The sequence below is a fragment of the Pelodiscus sinensis genome, chromosome 2, assembly GCF_049634645.1.
Source record: "Pelodiscus sinensis isolate JC-2024 chromosome 2, ASM4963464v1, whole genome shotgun sequence".
In the NCBI taxonomy this organism is placed as follows: domain Eukaryota; kingdom Metazoa; phylum Chordata; order Testudines; family Trionychidae; genus Pelodiscus; species Pelodiscus sinensis.
This window is the reverse complement of record NC_134712.1, coordinates 181,088,982-181,108,023: the sequence shown is the minus strand read 5'-3', so window position 1 is coordinate 181,108,023 and position 19,042 is coordinate 181,088,982. Positions and strand designations below refer to the sequence as shown.

The 19,042-nt window shown below is 42.2% G+C and overlaps 1 long non-coding RNA gene across 1 annotated transcript in view; it reads left to right on the top strand.

The window, feature by feature from the left end:
* Nucleotides 1–18,759, top strand: part of LOC106731588 (uncharacterized) — a 29,149-nt gene extending 10,390 nt beyond the window's left edge. The window contains exon 4 of the long non-coding RNA XR_012901920.1: nucleotides 17,618–18,759. This is a non-coding gene — a long non-coding RNA (uncharacterized LOC106731588). The remainder of the gene's footprint in view (nucleotides 1–17,617) is intronic.
* Nucleotides 18,760–19,042: the final 283 nt, after the last annotated feature.

Below are 19,042 nucleotides of genomic sequence, written 5' to 3'. Positions count from 1 at the left end.
AGGCGTGCAGCCCTTGGAGGGGGCACTGGCCCCAAGCGCGTTGCTATGGGGGGCCCCGCCCCCAGGCATGTGGCTATGGGGGGGCCACCCCCGGGCATGCGGCTATGGGGGGGGCCGCCCCCTGGCACCCGGCAGGCGAACGGCCACGCCCCCTGGCACCCGGCAACCTCAAATGGTTGGGGACCCCTGCTTTAAGTTATGATAAGAGGAAGCTATGTGCCAAATTTGGTGGGCCTAGCTCTTTCCATTTAGGAGGAGTTCTTGAACAGACAGATGCACAAACTCACTGTATTGTTTTTTAAATGCTGAGTAAATTGTAAACCTTTGTTTTGCATTATTCTCCTCTTGCTTTTTTACTCCTCTCCCCCTTCCATAAAATTCCTGACCCAATGCTCTCTAAATTCAGTGGAAGTTCGCCAGTTGACTTTAATGATAGCCAGGTTGGGTCCAAGGTAGGCATCCAGGATTACACCTCTCTATAATTATAATTCCAACCTAGGGAAGTGTCACCAAGATTTCATTCATGCTTCTGCCACTTGCTAAAAAAATCAATGACATTCTTTTGAGGTGTGTCTCCTGTGTCACCTAGTAATTCTTGCAGCAAGCCCAGAACTTCTACAGCACCTTTTCCTGGGACCAAGGAAATCTTGTGGACTAAATAATCCAGCACCCTGTGTTTCAGTAATGAAATGGCTTGGATACAGGCTCTGGGAGAGCTGTTGGCATTGGATTTTTCTTTTCTACTGTAAAAGCAGGCACAAGAGAGTATGTCTACACACAGCACCCATACATCTCATCTGCAGCTCATGTAGATATATCCACTCACAAATGAGTATGTGCCCCAAGGGTCAGCCTGTGCTGCCACATCTTCACTAGCTATGCAGCTAGCTAGTACAGGCACATCTACCTGAACTGCCATTCATACAGTCAGCTGTAATATAAATGTACCTTCCAGGCTTGCAGTCTCAGGCCTCAGTTGACTCTGAAGTTTCAGCTCTTTCTGATTGCTCTGAGAGAACTATCCTTTAGTTGTCATGAAATTGGTCCTGGGACTGCAGTTGCACTTTCCCTGTGCTTATGCTATTATATTGTGTTTTGTGTCTAGGGCTTCAGACTAAGCATTGTGTTAAATCAAAATAAATATCTAGCTGAGTTACTTGTATTTCTTTCTTTGGCATTCTGTTTCTGGATCTCTGTTCAGCCTTTTTGGATAATGGGGTACCTTTCTTTGGTATCAGATTCCACAGTGGCTTTTTCTTTCTTGTTATCTTTGGGTATGTATACACTAGCCCCCTAGTTCGAACTAGGGAGGCTAATGTAGGCATTCGAAGTTGCAAATCAAGCCCGGGATTTAAATATCCCGTGCTTGATTTGCATCTTCCCGGCCGGTTGCCATTTTTTGAAATTTACAAGTCTGGACTAACTGCCTGCGTCTACACGTGGCAGGGACCCAGTATTTCAAATTAAAGCCCTAAATCGAACTACCTGTTATTCCTCCTGCAAGGAAGTTTAACAGGTAGTTCAAGTTCTGTTCTGTTCTGTTCTCCCATTCTATCCATCAGATTTGCTCCTGCCCTCTCCCCAGACTACATATATTCTAGGCCTGATCTGAAGATATGTCTGACCCTTGCTTAGCCCAAATCCTAAGAGGGAGAGGTGGTAAAAATGGCTGCTTCCCTCAAGTAGCCAGGTACCGAGTTGGTCCCTGTGGTAATTTAGAGCTGGGATCTAACATATAAAAAGTTCAGTCCCATGACATGTCCTGTGTACAAACTATGTAAATGGAGGAGGCCCTAGCTGTCTAGTTAAGGTAGTCTTATCGGAGAGGCCTCCTTGGGGGGGCAGTATCTGGCTCTCTGCTTCCATCCTCAAATGCATAAGCTCCAATTCTTGCATCAGCATTAGAGTCCTTCTTTGTAGTCCCCTCTGTCTGTCTTTGCTGAACGCCAAGCGAGGGAAGCCAGAACTTCTGCACAATATTTCAGGTGCTCAAATAGCAATGAGTGTGAAATAATAATCAGATCTTTCGCAAAGGAAATTATGAAGTAAAAAATGTTCCCCAGAGCAGTTTAATAGGCTCTGGGAAGATTTAGCTAGCATGATGCAGCTCTGTGTTGTGTTCCATGGGCTGCTGTTACAAACACTGGAGGGCAGCAAAACAAATGCAACTAAGGATTTAAGCAATGAACAATAGTAGTTAGCTGGATTGTGTATTATGGTAGCATTTACACACAGTCTAAGTCAAGTGACTTAGAAAAATATTACATTCCCAAGTGCCTCTTTTTTGTACAAAACACAGGTGCTGGAACTAGGGAGTGCTGGCTTGAAGCGGCAATAACAGCTCAAATGCACCGTGTCTGCCTTCAGCAACCCTGCTATAAAAATTGTTCCAGCACCAATGATAAAAAGTGAATCCAGAAAGTAAGAATTGTTTTCCAACCTATGGTAAACCTTTAGAAAGAACTGGCCCCTTCCTGCCTTTTTGCAAGAGAGTTAAATCAATTTACAAGGCCCTGTTTTCTTGCCCCCATTTTTTGTAGGCTTGATGGTAAAAATACACTAGAAATAACCACTTTGAATTATTTCAGCTTGGAAAAATCAACAAAGGTACCTTTGTAATGAAGAGTGACAGTTTATCTAAAACTCTTAACACTACTACTTAACAATACCTCTAAACAATTTCAGATAACAATACTTATATTTAACAGACACACAAACGACAACAATAACAATAACATATTTGGTATTCGTTATGTTTGGTATACGTTACGCTCTACAGGAACTCGTTTGGTTCAGTGAGCGGGAGGTGGCCCTCAGGTGATCAATCCTCAGACCTGGCTCATATTCTGCCATCCAATGTTTATTCGGGATTCCTCAATTTGATACAGGAGGAGAAGCTGTTTTATAGAGAAAGCTTTTGTGCGCTTTTTGTGATAGGCTAGCAGACCCTGTCTGTTAAGTGACAGGAGTAAGGGGGTGAGATGGTTTCCTGTTTTTCCTTTTCTGCCTTATCGGGCATGGCACAGTCAGCACAACCAGCACGAACTTTACATGAACTGTTTGGGTCTGGTTTTGGTTCCTGTTCATCACTGATAAGTTACATAGTGTAAGGGTTTTTCATCAAGAGGAAGTTGACCTTTTTCTTGGATGGCAATATGCACGAGAAGCCTGGCCAGCAAAGAGCCTGCTTTCACACATCTGTCACTGGGTTCTTCATGCCTGGCTGTTTGCCAAAGAGGGAAAGACTGAAAAAAAATCCCTCTTTTGTTGTGCCATAGGCATAGTCATATGTACAGGCTCACACATTCCTTGTGCACCAGTGTAAGGAAAGCTTTGCCTAGTCCTGCCAAGCAGTGCCAAAGTAGGCAGAGAGGAGCAGTATTGGAGCAAGGCCCTAATTCCACCAGTGGTCCCCTTCATCCCAGGTGGGCTTTGTGAGAGGAGCACATGCAACCCCTTACCAATGCATGCCACAGAGCTGTTTTAGTATCCATTGCATTAGGAGCCCAGGAGAAATTCTGACACACTCTTTAAAAAAATGTTAGCTGTGAATGTACACATATAAGCAGTCTACTTTTAAAGCTGGATTCCCCTTTGCAGGCAGGCAATGGCACACAGTTTCCAGCTACTGAAAAATATCCTAAGCCAGCATTGCAATGAACCTATTTATGAACCGATTAATGAAAATCGCCTCCTTATTTTTAAATGTTGCCAGCTGTGGGATGGTTTGTGAACTGCTTTAAAAATTCTAAAAATCCATGTATGAGGGACTATTTCCCTTCTTTAACAGAAATCAGAATCCATTGCAGGATCTAAGCCCATTCCTTTTGAGCCTGAATAAAGATCAGTCTCTAGTCATTTTCAAAAGATATTTTTTTTCTAGGCTAATTTTTGGCTTCTTTTGGAGCCAAGTAGGACTCATCAAGGACCTGGGCTGAAGGATAGTGACTAAGTCAGAGAAACTAATTCACTGTACTTGTCCACTTGTTCCAGTATTAAAGCTGAAATAGTTTTCACTCCCTCAAAGCATATAAAGGACCTGAGTCTGTGCTCTCTGATTTGATGTGCAACTTCATTGATCTCAGCGGAGTTGATTGCAGTGAAATTCAGGGCAAAATTTGGCTTTAAAGATAAGTGATGCTGCTGAGGGGACTGATAATGGAAGATAAAGCTGAGAAGGTTTTCGGTATTGGTTTGATTACAGTCCAAGTCAAAGTGATAAAATAATGCCTGCTGTGGGCTGTTTGACCTATGCAAAGCAACTGTGGTCTTAGCTGGCTCACAGTGAATAGGTGTTCACAATTCAAGAAACCATCAATGCAATTCAGCACCTTTAATAGTAGTCTCAAACATGGAAGGGATGGAGACTAAATTACCTTTTCAGCCTCAGAGGTGGCCTTTTCAGAACATAATACACTCAGACACAGAGAAACATGTACTGCCATTGTCAATGCCGTATGTATGCTATGAATAAATAGAGATATGCAATTTACTAAGGCTACTGCGCTAGACCTTTCCGAATAAATGAATTCACTGAAGAAATTATTAGTTATAAATTGTGTAACTTCCCAATAACTGAGAAATTAGTATGTGCACTACAATATATGTAATCAGGCATTGGCACATAGTACAGAAAATATATGCAATATAATGTATAAATCATGCTCCCAAATGGAAGGAGCCATGATTTTTATTTATCATTTTCAGTAGAAAAATGTTTGGTAACTTTCATTGTCCAGGGAAATTTAGACAGATGAAAGGGTTGGCTAAGCAATGATTATGTATGAGCATAAGTTTAAAATAAACAACTGAATGCTTTCATGTTTTTATCTGTTAAAATGCTTCTATGACTTTGACTTAAAAGAAGAAAGGGCTTTAGAAGGATCAGAAGAGTTATTTCCATGGGTAATTTATTTTATTCCCATGGGACACAATTTGCTTTTTGAACTTCACAGAGAAACAAAAGTTTGACACAGATGCAATAACCACATCTCTGCAGTAGGGTTTTTAATAGTAGCCAAAGGCAGAGAAGTTGTGACTTTGCACGTAATGGGCAACATTTAGATTGTTCATAACTTTTTCCCACAAGGGGGTTATGTCAAAAATCAGTAGCCCACCAGCACTATTCTAAGCAGAACTAGTCTATAGTTTCCTATTAGCAAAACCTGAACGGTGGTGTGTAAGGGTTGTTTTCTTATTCCAGAAAAGAGAGCTAAAGTGTGGTATTTGTTTTCTTATTTACTATGATTTCACCCCCTTCTTCCACCATAATATCTTTTTAAGCCAAGCTGTGGTGTCAGGAGTTTTTCCAGTGAAAGGCCAAAGATTATTTAATTGCTCTCAGGAAGCATGAAATTAATCCAGAGCATTTCATCAAGTAGGGACTCCAGAATGTTGAGGGGCTGGTCTGTGTATATCCATCTCCAAGATAAAGTAGACTTTCTCAGAATTCAGTCACCTCTGGGCACTCCTATCAGATATGAAGGAAAAATGCTGCTGCCTCTACATTTCTTCCAGAAAGCATATAAACAATCCAACTTTAAGCAAGAGGAAATGAAATAATTGATCAGTGGATCACCATGTGGCTGAGTTTACATTACATCAAATACTTGGGCAAAAACTTGTCTACTCACCTTTGAAAACGTAACCCAAAGGGAGCAAGGGGTTCTTTAGAAGTACTATTTATACTGTCAGCTCTCTGGTCATAAACGGTAGAGGGAAATCTTTCACAAGCTTTAAATTCATTTACATGTTTGAGACTAAATGCTGGCATGAGCTCTCTCCACACACATTCTCAAATTGTGTTTAAATTGGAATGTCAGTACAAATTGAAAATGATCGTGTTATTAGCAAATGAAGGTGTCAATTAAAATGAAAGTTTACCCCTGTAAATCAGAGTGAGAAAATAGTCCAGGCATTTGGAAATGCATAAATGTCCATGAAGTCCAAGACGAGACACCATGTATAAACTGGTCTTGTCATAGTTAGATTATTTTTTTCCATTTAGTCTATATACTGAGCATAATCCAGTACTTTAAGGGTTTCTAAGCAGTTTCATTCTTCAACAGTGATTTCAATTTACTTTTCATTTTGCCATTTTCCCTTACCACTGAGGCAACTTGTTGGATAATCAACTCTTAGTGGTATATAACATCTGCGGGTTAGTTTAGAAGTGATGGAGCTGCACAGCACCATTTCTTCAAAGAATGAGAAGGGATTGGTTTCCCTTTTGGGTAAAGATGCAGTGACAGGAAGACAATGCAGACTGCTGTGCTGGGGAGGCAGTGCAATGAAGCAATCTCTAGTGCTCCCTTTCAGGAAGATGTGTAAAGCAGAGAAAATAAGCTCTGTCCAGCTTGTATCTACAGTAATTCCTCATTTAACATGTGCCCTCTTCACACATTTTTGCGATAGCACAATTTTTTGGGGGAACGTTTTTTGAATTACACGACCGTCCCCGGAATAACACGATTTCCCCAGCCTTGCAAAGTGGCGGAGGGTTTGCAGCTCGCCGCGCCGTTCCCCGCTGACTCCCTCTCACCGGATGCCTTGCCCCTTCTCCGCCCCCACTTGCAGGCCACTCACCATGCCATTCCTTGGCGACCCCCTCTCCCCTCATAGAATCATAGAATCATAGAATAATAGGACTGGAAGGGACCTCGAGAGGTCATCGAGTCCAGCCCCCCGCCCTCAAGGCAGGATCAAGCTCCGTCTACACCATCCCTGACAGATGTCTATCTAACCTGTTCTTAAATATCTCCAGAGAGGGAGATTCCACCACCTCCCTTGGCAATTTATTCCAATATTTGACCACCCTGACAGTTAGGAATTTTTTCCTAATGTCCAATCTAAACCTCCCCTGCTGCACTTTAAGCCCATTACTCCTTGTCCTGTCCTCAGAAACCAAGAGGAACAAATTTTCTCCTTCCTCCTTGTGACACCCTTTTAGATATTTGAAAACCGCTATCATGTCCCCCCTTAATCTTCTTTTTTCCAAACTAAACAAGCCCAGTTCATCAAGCCTGGCTTCATAGGTCATGTTCTCTAAACCTTTAATCATTCTTGTCGCTCTTCTCTGTACCCTTTCCAATTTCTCCACATCTTTCTTGAAATGTGGCGCCCAGAACTGGACACAGTACTCCAGCTGAGGCTAACTAGTGCAGAGTAGAGCGGCAGAATGACTTCACGAGTTTTGCTTACAACACACCTGTTGATACAACCTAGAATCATATTTGCTTTTTTTGCAACAGCATCACACTGTTGGCTCATATTCAACTTGTGGTCCACTATGACCCCTAGATCCCTTTCCGCCATGCTCCTTCCTAGACAGTCGCTTCCCATCTTGTATGTATGGAACTGATTGTTCCTTCCTAAGTGGAGCACTTTGCATTTCTCTTTATTAAACCTCATCCTGTTTACCTCTGACCATTTCTCTAACTTGCTAAGGTCATTTTGAATTATGTCCCTATCCTCCAAAGAAGTTGCAACCCCACCCAGTTTGGTATCATCTGCAAACTTAATAAGCGTACTCTCTATCCCAATATCTACATCATTGATGAAGATATTGAACAGTACGGGTCCCAAAACAGACCCTTGAGGAACTCCACTTGTTATCCCTTTCCAGCAGGATTTAGAACCATTAACAACAACTCTCTGACTACGGTTATCCAGTCAATTATGCACCCACCTTATCGTGGCCCTATCTAAGTTATATTTGCCTAGTTTATCAATAAGAATATCATGCGAGACCGTATCAAATGCCTTACTAAAGTCTAGGTATATGACATCCACCGCTTCTCCCTTATCCACAAGGCTCGTTATCTTATCAAAGAAAGCTATCAGATTAGTTTGGCATGACTTGTTCTTCACAAACCCATGCTGGCTATTCCCTATCACTTTATTACCTTCCAAGTGTTTGCATATGATTTCCTTAATTACCTGCTCCATTATCTTCCCTGGGACAGACTTTAAACTGACCGGTCTGTAGTTTCCTGGGTTGTTCTTATTCCCCTTTTTATAGATGGGCACAATATTTGCCCTTTTCCAGTCTTCTGGAATCTCCCCTGTCTGCCATGATTTTTCAAAGATCATAGCTAAAGGCTCAGATACCTCCTCTATCAGCTCCTTGAGTATCCTGGGATGCATTTCATCAGGACCTGGTGACTTGCTGACATCTAACTTTCCTACGTGATTTTTAACTTGTTCTTTGTGTATCCTATCTTCTAAACTTACCCTCTCTCTGCTTGTATTCACTACGTTAGGCACACCTCCAGACTTCTCGGTGAAGACTGAAACAAAGAAGTCATTGAGCATCTCCACCATTTCCAAGTTCCCTGTTACTGCTTCTCCCTCCTCACTAAGCAGTGGGCCTACCCTGTCCTTGGTCTTCCTCTTGCTTTTAATGTATTTATAAAAGGTCTTCTTGTTTCCCTTTATGCCTGTAGCTAGTTTGATCTCATTTTGTGCCTTTGCCTTTCTAATCCTCGCCAGACACAGTGCGGGTCCCGGCAGACCCATCACAGGGGCATACTTCCAAACCAATCCCACTCCTCTCTCCTCCCTTTCCCTTCCCCAGAGCCAAACACCTTCCCTCCATGCTGTAACCCAGTCCCCTTTCTCCCCCAACCTTATGTCCCCAACAGACACCACCGCTTGAAATGCAACCCCCACCTTTTCCATTATTTCCAATGGGAAAATTGACCCCGCATAACATGTTTTCACTTAACACGATCATTTTCTGAAACATATCTATAGTGTTAAATTAGGAATTACTGTATTAGATGGTATTTGGGATTGACATGGGGTTCTTGTTTGTGAGGTGTAGAGATGCTTAAAATGGTGATATTTATACACGAATATGGACTCTTCAGACATAAATAAGATTCAGTCCCTGCCTCAAAGGTCTTACAGTCTAAGGGTATGTCTCCACTTGCATCCTCTTTCAAGAGAGGGATGCAAATGAAGACATTCAAAATTGCAAATGAAGCTGGGATTTAAATATCCCATTCTTAATTTGCATAATCGCGTTATGGCGCTATTTCAAAATAACAAATGCAGTGAAGATGCGGTTATTATGAGAGAAAACCCTTCTCTCGAAATAACGCTTATTCCTCAGACAATGAGGTTTACCAGTTATTTTGAGAGAAGGGTTTTCTCTCAAAATAACTGCGTCTTAACAGCGTCTGTTATTTCAAAATAACGCAATTTCAAAATAGCGCCCGTCCGCAATTATGCAAATGAACCACAGGATATTTAAATCCCGGCTTCATTTGCAATTTCAAATGTCTTCATTTGCATCCCTCTCTCGAAAGAGGGTACAAGTGTAGACATACCCTAAGGAGTTGATACTCAGGGGATTACATTTACGCACGTCAATAGTGCCACTAAACATGGAGCCTCATGAAGACATGACAGAAAAAGGGAAGACAAGCAAAGAGTAAGTCACAGAGGTTATTTATACAAGCCTGCAAACTGGATCCTCTGCTGTACCCAAGCTGTTTTGGTGCTCTGGAACATAAATAATCTCATTCTCTGCCCTGAAAGAAGCACCTCCTTGAATTGCTTCTAAAAAATTCTGCTGTGACTTAACAGACAATAAAAAGCCCTTCTCTGGTTAGATAAGAACTCTACTAGGAATACCATTAGTGAACAAGGTATGGGGTTCGCACTAGCCGGCTTTTAAAAATGGCGGCGCCGGCTTTATGCTAATGAAGCCCGGGAAATTCAAATCCCGGGCTTCATTAGCAAGTTCGGTATGCATACATTACCCCCCTAGTTCTAACTAGGGGGGTAGTGTAGACATACCCTATTTGTTCAGCTGGCAACATCCATGCACACAAAAATCATTCATGATGGTAAATGGGTTCCATCTCAATTACTTTTACAAGTTGCTCAGATGTAGCCAGAACAGAAATGGCAGCATAGTTCTGATGCTTTAAGTCTGAAGAGAATTACAAAAATAGTGGGGTTTAACTCTTGAGATTATACTGAGGAATGTGGAGGAGTGCTGAGTCAGCCAAAATACTTTCAGGGGCATTGGTGGGGAGAGGGATGGTCAGAATCAACTCCTTTGTCTCCTTTTAGAGCTGCAGAATGTACTTCCCCATTCCCAGCCTCAGACTGGCAAAGGGGGGATGGGACTTGGACGTACATGCACCCTACACTACCATTTGGGGAGTGTAATTTTTGGTCACTTCCTCTCACTTTACCCTCATTGGTACAAAAGCTAGAATGTTGGCTGTCCTTGCACAAGAACCTAAAGGAGGTTAAGGGGCTTTCTTCTTCCTTGGAAATTTGCAAAGAAGCGGCCAGAATCTAGCCTAATGCATTGATATTTATGCTAGAGCAGCCCTTTTCCTACAGACAATTTACTGCTCTCTTATCTTTTTCCCATAGACATTTTTTCCCTGTGATCTTGTAACTTCAAGGTGCTCTATGCAGGCAAATGGAATTTGGGTTTGTACCCTATATATGTTTTGCTCTTGAGTTGTACCGTATTACCCCAAAGAGAACCAATTTCTGGTTCTAGGCAGGGCCATCCCTACCAGTGCTGGTGCCCTATGCATCCCAGTACTGGCACAACCTTCCCTTCCCCCAGGGAAAGAAGCCACTCTGAGGTGGGGTGAGGGAGTCTGTGGAAGCATGAAGAAGCTATGGAGGGCAAGGGATTGCTAACTCTCCCAGACCGGCAGTGGTGTCCAGTCTGGGAGAGTTGGCAACCTTGTAACAGGGCAGTAAGGGAAGCTCACTTGCAGCATTAGGGCAGGAGGTGTAAGCACGAGATGGAGCAGTGGGCAGCAGCGCTGACCTTTGGAGAGAAGGGCACTTTGAAGAAGAAACTGCTACTTTTCTCCAGTCGCCAGCTGTGTGGCCACCCTAACCTCCTATGAGCCACACTTGCGCTGCCCTCTGCATCCCGGTGAACAGGAGTTGGGCACAGACCACAGTAGGGGGCAGCCACAGGATAGGGCTAAGGGCCACCAGACCCAGCACTAAGTTTGCAGAGGGGAAGTGCAGCCGGGGGATGGGGTCGTCGGCACCGCCTTCAATCCTATCCTTAGACATATGTAGCATATGCCTATGGATGGCCCTGCCATTCCATTTTTTTGAAAGTTTCTGGGTTTTTAAATTTCTTTTCCTGTATAGATTTGATCTTAGAAACTGTATTTACCTCCTTCTTGTAAAATGTAATGTAATTATTAAAAAGTTAATAAATTTGGACAAACCAGAGAGAGAGTTCTATTTTCATTACTCTCATAAGTTTGATTTAAAATTGAAACAAATACATAGTGTACAAGCAAATACAGTAGAGAAGGCATGAAGTCTGAAATCTGCTCTAACCTTTTGCTTAGCTTACACTGATCGGCATAGAAATGTTTCTTTTTTCCTAACGGAGAGAACTGCGGAAATACCACACCTGGTCCATCTAATTAATAAAATCTAGGCAAACTGAATGTTAATTGTGTTGAATCCTCTTAGCTGGTGGACAGCCAGTTCACTCAATTAAACAGCCATCCTGCTAGAGAAAGATTTACAAAGACAGAAAATACTGAACAGAATAAAAATGCAACAATACAATTTATATTTGTTTCAATTAATCTTTATTTTTATGGGTTTTTGGGGGGGAAATTTCGTCATAAAAAATCTGGAGTTTGACATTTCAGATTTATTTAATCTCTTGTTAAACATTTCTTAACTTGTGTCACTAGCTGAATACACCCTATTAAGCAGTTTCATTATCATTAAGGACAATTATGCTAAATTAGCACCGGGGGAGATGTCCTGATTAAGAGTGTCCTGGTTAAGTGGTGTGTACAGTGCTTGTAATTCTTTGTCCCCGGTCTCACATTTACACTTGGTTAGCATTTTCCTTCCATATATTTTGAGTTACTTGCTTAATTTTTCATAGTGTATGTTCCTAATTACAAAGATGCGAAGGTTAAACAATAAACACATCAAACCATAGTAAATACTGTGAGACAGTACCACACCTTATTATGCTTATTAGGCAAAAGTCTATTAATATATGTCTCGTATTTGGTATAGTACTTATACTATAAAATGATCTATTGGGGTATAAATTATTTGTAACTATGACCTTTAAATAAAAAATTAGTGTTTTTTAATATATGTATAAAGAAGGCATGTTTTTAAAGGAGTAAGGATAGTTTCTGCTTGTATTTCACCTCAGAAATTAAGGCCTGGACTATTGAGCTTTTCATAGAAGACTCTTGATAACTGGAGAGCTTTCTTGGTTATGACATCAAATGTATGAGAGTAAAATCTGAGCATCTGAAAACTGCACAATTTTTTTATACCAGCTGCAGAACTATTTTCTACTGTTTTTCTTAACACCTGTTTTATATAAGAGCTTGCTGAAATATTGTCATTGTTAAAGACTTACAGTCTTCTCTTGCTTCGTTTAAAGGCCATGGGAGCTCTTATTATGGTTCTCCGGTCCTTCAGAGAGTGCTCCAGCTAGGGTTGCCAGGTGTCCCGGTTTTCAACCAGACAGTCCGGTATTTGAGCTTTCTGTCTGGGAAACAAATTGAGAAAATACCAGACATATAAATGTCTGGTATTTTCTAATTAAGTAAGTTTTATTATTATCATGAGTATCAGTACGTAGTTGCATACTATGTGAGCGTGTCTACCTGCCAAGCAGTACGCAGCTACGCAGTAGAGAGGGGGTGGGGGTGGGGTGGGATAGAGTCCCTGGGGTCAGACTTGCTCATGCGCCCTGCTGGGACCATACGTGGGACTGGCAGCACCCCGGGATCTGCATGCACCCGGGTCAGCCCAGCTCCCCGCCAGCCCTGCTTCCCATCTGCCGGTTCCTTCCCCCGATCTCCCCAGCCAGCCCTGCTCCTCCAGACCCCCTCCCAGCCAGCCCTGCTTCCTGCCAGTGGATTCCCCTCCTCCCCCCGATCAGCCTCACTCCCCTCCTGGCCAGTCCTCCCCCCTTCCCGTTTTGAGATCATGTGTATCTGGTATTTTTTTGAAACCCATCTGGTAACCCTACCTCCAGCAAAATCAGCTAAAAAACTTGATAAAACTCTCCCTGCTTATTCTGCAAGAGTAAAGAACCCTTAAGCATTGTATTTCCTGATGTGGCATTTTACATAATTTTGTTTAGAAGTGTATTTTTGGTAGCAATGCGTCTCTAAAGTTAAAAACTAATATTCAGACTAAAGAACTATTAGATGTGTCATCATTAACAAGATATTAATTGGGTAACTTGATGAGACTGAAAAGTAAGTTGGTCAGAAGCAGGCCCACTGATGGGGGGCAAAAGGGGCAACTGTCCCAGGACCCAGCAATTCAAAAGGGCCCTGGGCTCTCAGCTGCCGTGGCTGCTACTGTGTCACCATTGGCACTCAGAGCCATGTGTCCTTTAAATTACCACTGGAGTGCCATGCTACGTGCTCCAGGCAGCTCTAAGGACTGGGGGGAGGACTGTGTGGCATGCTGTGGGTGGTGCCAAGGGCTACTGCCCCTGCCCCTTCTATCTGAAGCCGCACCCTTCTGGGAGTACAGAGCTGCCCCACCTCCAACCTTGCCAAGAAGCCTGGTGTGGCTGTCAGCTGGTCAGAAGTATAGCTGTGAACCCTCCAAGATTTAAATGCAATGGCAAATATGCAAAGGTCCCAGTCCTGCCAGGTCTTGAGTACTTCCTTCCAGAGCGGAGCACTCCCGCTTCCAATCAAGTGTCTATTTTGTAAGATACACTTCCTGCACAAGGTGGCTCCTCAGCTGGTTGCTTTTAAGCAGCCATAATGTGGCCAAGAATCCTACATCTGTATGCTCTGTTCTTTGTGAAATATTTGTTTATTCTGCAGCATTACAAGAGTTTGATAGATTCACAGAGTTTAAGACCGGAGGGGACTATTGGATCACAGTTTGACTTCCAGTATAACACAGACCATCACATTTTACTCAGTTGTGCCTCTTTTGAGCCCGATACATTGTGTTTGGCTCAAGCATTTCTTAATCTAGAGAGACATCTAGTCTTGATTCAAAGACATCAAAACTTAGAGAATCTACCACTTACCTTGGGAGTTTGTTTAATGGTTTGTCAGCCTCACTGGTAAAAAATGTGTGCCTTATTTCTAATTTGAATTTGTCTGGCTTTAGCTTCTAGTCACTAGTCCATGTAATACCTTTCTCACTGAGATTAAAGAGCTCTTTAATACCTGGTATTTGCTCCCTGTGATGTTATTTATACACTATAACAGGCCTGGCCATAATACAGCCTGCGGGCCAGATCAGGTCCACCAGGGCACTGGATCCCAGACAGGCTCCCTGCTTGCCCCGCAGGCCACTCAGAAAGGCAGCTGCAGGGCCATTTCTCTTTCAAAATTGTGATCCCAGAGGGAATGGGGGGGAGGCTTCAGGCAGTGACCCCGCCCCCAACACAATCCCATTGGCTGGTTTCTAGCCAGAAACTGGTCAATGGGAGCTACTTGTTTGAATAATGGGCAGCACACAAAGCACCATGCCCCCCTCCCCTCCAGCTCAGTTATTCACACAAGCACATGGCCCTGCAGCCTGTGCAGGCTTGGGGCAGGCAGGCAGGCAGGCTGAGAAACCTTTTAAGCTCTGCAAGCATTTACCTCTGCAGGCAGGCTGGTTGGGATGCTGGCTGGTAAGTCTCCTGAACAAAGCCTGCCGCTGGCACCCCAGCCCTCCCTTCCCCAACCCTTTCCCCCACACTCAACATACACTAACTCCCTGTCCCCCTCCTGAACCCATACCCCCTCCCATATCGGGTATCCCAATCCCCTGCTCCAGATTACAATTCCCTCCTGCCCTAGGTCACAACCCAAACTCTTACACCCAGTCCCCTCCCCTAGTCACAAACCAGACCCCTGCACCCCAGTCTCCTGCCCTAGGTCACAACAGCCTCCTTGACCCAAACTCCCTCCCAGACTCCACTCTCCCTCCTGCACCCCAGTCCCTTACCCTAAGCTCTTTTCTGCAGCCAACCTCCATCCCAGACCCTGCACCTCCTCCATTAATATCATGGAAGTGTGCAGCCCTTGACCACTTTCCAAAATCTTGGAATGTCCCCCCATCAAAAATTATTGCCCACACCTGTACTATAATCAATTCTCATCTCAGTCTTTTTGATAAACGAAAGAGATTGACTTTTCTAAGTCTCTCACAGTAAGACAGTTTTTCCAGATCTAGACTAATTTTTGTGTTTAATGTCTGAAACCTCTCTGATTCATTTCCCTCCTCCTCCTCCACTTTTTATATATACAAGGATTGTTTTAGCTATTTTTGTGATAGCATCACATGGGAAGTTCATGTTGTTGCTATTATTTTATAAATATTATTGTAGCAGAGTTGTTTATCTACTTTGACCCCTAGATCATTTAGGGTATGTCTACATTGTATTCCTCTTTCTAGAGAGGAATGCAAATGCAGCCGAGCGAAATTGCAAATGAAGCACGGATTTGAGTTTCCCACGCTTCATTTGCATAATGGCGTCCAGGCACTTTTTCAAAATACCCTATTTTGAAAAAAAACCCGTCTAAGCAGGGTTATTTCGAAAAAACCCTTTTCTTTCGAAATAACCCTTACTCCTTAAAAAATGAGGTTTAAGGGTTATTTCGAAAGAAGGGGTTTTTCTTCAAAGTAACCCCATCTAGTCGGCAATTTTCTTTTGAAATAGGGTATTTTGAAAAAGCACCCGGACACCATTATGCAAATGAAGCATGGGAAATTCAAATCCGAGCTTCATTTGCAATTTCGCTCGACTGCATTTGCATTCCTCTCTTGAAAGAGGAATGCTGTGTAGACGTACCCTTAGGGTATGTATACACTTGCACCCTACTTCAAACTAGGGATGCAAATGCAGGCATTCAAAATAGTCAATGAAGTGGGGATTTAAATATCCCGCACTTCATTAGCATGATCTCACTGGCGCGCTAGTTCGAATCACAGCTGATTCAAACCAGGAAGTGCGTGCTGGGACGCATTAGTTTGAACCAAACCCCTTGGTTCGAACTAACGTTACTCATTTTTTGAGGAGTAATGTTATTTCGAACCAAAGGGTTTGGTTCGAACTAACGTGTCCCGGCGCGCACTTCCTGATTTGAATCAGCTGTGATTCGAACTAGCGCGCCAGCGAGATGATACTAATGAAGCACAGGATATTTAAATCCCCACTTCATTGACTATTTCGAAGGCCTGCATTTACATCTCTAGTTCGAACTAGGGTGCAAGTATAGACATACCCTTACAGAATTGCTCTTTTCCATGATACAGCCCCCCTCTCCACCCTATTCTTTAGGTATGGCCTATATTCCTTGTTCCTACGTGTAACTTTGCAGCATTTGACTGAATTAAAATGCATTCTATTTGACTGGGAGCAGTTTACCAAGCAATTCCAGATCATATTGTATAGACTGCCTTGTCCTCATCATTATTTATCATTGCACTAACTTTTGTGTTATCCTCATATTTTAGCAGCGGTGATTTTATATTTATTTCCAGTTAATTGAAGAAATGCGTGAAGGGATCACAGTTAGGGTTGCCAGATGTCCGGACAGTCCAGTATTTGAGCTTTCTGTTCAGGAAACAATTGAAAAATATAAATGAGAAAATATAAATGTCCGGTATTTTCTAAATAAGATGTAATGTAGATTGTGATGTAATGTCAAGCATGTCCGGTATTTTTGTTGAAATCATCTGGCAACCCTAATCACAATATGGAACTGACTGCTCAGACGGAAGTTTTCATACAATAACAGTTCTTGTAAGAGGGAATGGTATGCTATTGTGGGTTTTTTTTCTTTTAAACATCTAAAACTGAGTCAGTAAACCTGCTTAGCTTGTCCCATATTGCTTTGACTACAGCCCTTTGCCAAAAATAGATGTGGGTCTGTCTTAGCCTTTGGCTTGGCAAACAGCTATGTTTTTGTAGGAGAGGCCTTCTTCCTGGATGAAAATTGCATGTGTTGTGCCTTCTCTCCTGCTTCCTGTGAGCACTATGCCATGCAAATCCTACCCCAAAGCACTCTCAAAGGAATTAGTGTTGGACAAGGAACCTTATGATCTGTCATGCTTAGTTTCTAATTAGTCCAAAGCATCGAAGCTGATATAATTATTATGTAGGCCACACCTTCTCATGAAGAGAGAGGAATAATTTATAGTAATCATTAGGAGCTGCTTGGTTCTGAAAACAGAACTCTTTTTCTCTTTATTCATAGCCCAGACAATTGCATTGCATTTAGGGCTAGTTCCTGCTGTTATAATTCAGGCAAAATACATGTTGATTTCAACGTTGTGTAGTACACTCTATCACCTTGATTATCAGAATGTCAGCCAATGAATAATTTCAACTACCTGATGTTTAGATAATTGAGGGAATTTTTAGATATAATTATTAAACTTTGGGAGACAGGAACACATTTTGGAGAAGAGGCAGTTTTAGTTAAGTTTTAGAAAATCAAGGTTATACTGTATGCACAACTCTTTAACTCAGTCTAATAAGGCTTAGAACTGAAGCTTTATTAAAATTCAAAGGATTGTTTGAAAATTATTTTTCCTGTCTTACAGGATGACTCTTAACTGTCCTTAACCACTAATCATTTGATCATTTATTTTCCAGAAAGCCATGTTGACAGAAGTCTCTTGCTCATGCATGCAAAGCGGAAGAAGAGGGGATAAGAGCCGTGTCTTATCACCTAAAACTACCCAGACACTGGAAACTTCCCATGACAAGTCATTGCTTATAATGACAGAGGAAATATTTTAATGTTAATAGCATTGTGATATGGTGATTATTCTGTTTTTTGTTGTTTTCTTCCCCAAAATGATTCTGAAGTGTTTCAGTAGGGATTATAAAGTATATGGAAAACAACTTTTTGAGACTATTCTGCCATCATCTCTTTTCAGGATTTTATCCTCTTTTTATTATATTGAGGTGTTTCCTAAGGGCTGGTCTACACACAGACTTTCACAGAAATATCTAATTCTGTTGTAACTGAGACCTCTTGTTATTACGGTGCCACCCTATGCGTGGACATTCTTATTTTGGTATGAGGAATACCTACACTGATTTTGTGTACATTGGTGTTTTACTGACTTCAGTTGAATTAAAGTAGGTCATTTTAATTCTGAAATACATAGACTGCAACCAAAGCAACAAATTTTGTCAAATACAACTTATTGAGGCTATTCCCATGCTACCATTTATTTTGGTATAACTTCTATGGGGGGTGGGGGAACATGGAGTAGTCAAGCTAATGGGCAAGCTCTCTCCCATCACGTTAGAGAGACTGCACTAGAGACCTTACACCCAGCACAAATGTTTGGGTGCAGCTGCATCACTATAAGTTCTCTAATGTAGCCATATCCTGAGGCCATGTCTACACACAGTGCTGCAGTGGAGCAGCTGCACCAGTACAGTTGCACCACTGCAGCATGTCTGGAGAAGACATTTTATGCTGACGAGTGAGAGCTCTCCCATTTGCATTTAAAAAAATAAACCTTTGCAAGAGGTATGTCGAGAGGAGAAGCCCTCCCACTTACTTAGTCTGTCCACACTGGCTCTTATATCAATGTAACTGATATCACTCAGTGGGTTGGGGTCTGGGGCAAGAAGGGATTTTCCCACTCCTGAGAGACGAACTTATGTCAACCTAGCCTGAGTTATTTTGGTGTGAATTTATATGAGAACAAGGCTTACATTTTCTCCAGCTGTATTAGAATATTTGGCCTAACTGCACTATAAAATAACTTCTAGATAAACTGTGTTTTCTTTTACTTGTTTTATAGATCAAAATTTTCCTTCCAAGAGCAGACTTTTCATTTTGTTTTCAAATTTGTGAATTCATGGGTAAAGACTCATATCACCAGCATGACCCAGGAAGGTGTTATGCAAATTTCCACACAGAGACAATGCAGGAGGCATTTCCTGATGCAGTAAGAAAAGGCAGAGAAGACAAAGCATCTCAACAATCTAGGACGTAACTATGCTGGAGCAAGTGAACATCCAGTCAACAGGAAAAAAAAATCTACTAAACCTCAGTGG